Below are 2,370 nucleotides of genomic sequence, written 5' to 3' on the forward strand. Positions count from 1 at the left end.
GTTAGTTGTATTGTTATTGTAGTTGTATTGTGATGTCAGTTGTATTGTTATGTTAGTTTTTTTGTTATGTTGGTTCTATTGTTATGGTAGTTGTATTGTTATATTAGTTGTATGTTTATGTTAGTTGTATGTTATATTAGTTGTATGTTTATGTTAGTTGTATTGTTATGTTAGTTGTATTGTTATGTTGGTTGTATTGTTATGGTAGTTGTATTGTTATGGTAGTTGTATTGTTATGTTGGTTGTATTGTTATGGTAGTTATATTGTTATGGTAGTTGTATGTTTATGTTAGTTGTATTGTTATGTTAGTTGTACTGTTATGTTGGTTGTATTGTTATGGTAGTTGTATTGTTATATTAGTTGTATGTTTATGTTAGTTGTATTGTTATGGTAGTTGTATTGCTTTGTCAGTTGTATTGTTAAGTCAGTTGTATTGTGATGTCAGTTGTATTGCTACGGTATTTGTATTGTTATGTCAGTTTTATTGTTAAAGTAATTGTATTGTTACGTCAGTTGTATTGTCAAAGTAGTTAAATTGTTACGTTAATTTTATTGTTGTGTCAGTTATATTGTTATGGTAGTTATATTGTTATGCCAGTTGACATATCTGTGTAAAAGTGATGGATGTCCAAGAGACAAATGTATGTAAAAATAATATATGTCCATGAGATATGGCTTTGTAGAAGTGACGGCTGTCCACGACACAAGTGATTGCTGTCTGCAACACAAATTTATGTATAAATGATGACTGTCTACAACTAAGTTTTATGAAAAGATGTTTGCTGTCTACAACACAAGTTTATGTAGAAATGATGGTTGTCTACAACACAAGTTTATGTGGAAATGATGGCTGCCTACAACACAAGTTTATGCAGAAATGATGGCTGTCAACAACACAACTTTATGTGAAATGATGGATGTCTACAACACAAGTTTGTGTAGAAATGATGGCTGTCTACAACGCAAGATTGTGAATGATTGATGTCGGAAACACAATTTTATGTAGAAATGTTGGTTGTCTACAAAACAAGTTTATGTAGAAATGATGGCCGTCTATAATACAAGTTTATGTGGAAATGATGGCTGTCTACAACACAAGTTTGTGTAGAAATGATGGTTGTCTACAACACAAGTTTATGTAGAAATGTTGGTTGTCTACAACTCAAGTTTATGTAGAAATGATGGCTGTCTACAACACAAGTTTATGCAGAAATGATGGCTGTCTAAAACACAAGTTTATGTTGAAATGATGGATATCTACAACACAAGTTTGTGGAGAAATGATGGTTGTCTGCAACACAAGTTTATGTGGAATTGATGGCTGTCTACAACACAAATTTATGTTGAAATGATGGTTGTCTACAACACAAGTTTATGTTGAAATGATGGCTGTCTACAGCTCAAGTTTAGGTGGAAATGTTGGCTGTCTACAACACAAGTTTGTGTGGAAATGATGGCTGCCTACAACTCAAGTTTATGTAGAAATGATGGTTGTCTACAACACAAGTTTTTTGTGGAAATGATGGCTGTCTACAACACATATTTATGTGGAAATGATGGCTGTCTACGAGACAAGTTTATTTGGAAATGATGGCTGTCTACAACACAATGCTATGTAGAAATGATGGCTGTCTACAACACAAGTTTATGTGGAAATGATGGCTGTCTACAACACAAGTTTGTGAATGATTGATGTCGGAAACACAATTTTATGTAGAAATGATGGCTGTCTACAACACAATTTTATGTAGAAATGATGGCTGTCTACAACACAATTGTATGTAGAAATGATGGCTGTCTACAACACAAGTTTGTGAATGATTCATGTCTGAAACACATTTTTAATGTAGAAATAATGGATGTCTACAACACACGTTTGTGAATGATTGATGTCGGAAACACAATTTTATGAATGAATGAATGATCTTTATTTCCTCCATTAATTTCGGAGAGTGATATACATTTGGAATCATGTTAACACAGCATATTTACACGAACAATATATTATGCAGAGAAATTGGCAATACTGAATATTTACATGTCCTGGTCCTGGTATGAGATATACTGTCTATAGATAGAGCAGTGATCGCAGGTTCCAGGAGCTTATGTCTCGTGATACAGAAGATATGAATTCAGCCCATCTGTCAAGGCTCATATCCTCTACAATAGGGGTTATACCACCTAGCAATGTCACAAGTTTGACTTCGTCATCTGCACAGTCCTCAATACGCATGTATTGTTCGAGGTTTAAAGAGTCAAATAGATGTTCATAGAGGGTGTTCCTTGCATCAGCTAAAGCTGTACAACATAACAGTTGGTGCTTTATTATGTCATCGCACTCCTCATCACACATTAAACACTGTCCAGGT

Source organism: Haliotis rufescens, unplaced genomic scaffold, assembly GCF_023055435.1.
Source record: "Haliotis rufescens isolate VD_foot unplaced genomic scaffold, xgHalRufe1.0.p SCAF_16, whole genome shotgun sequence".
NCBI classification, from domain to species: Eukaryota; Metazoa; Mollusca; class Gastropoda; order Lepetellida; family Haliotidae; genus Haliotis; species Haliotis rufescens.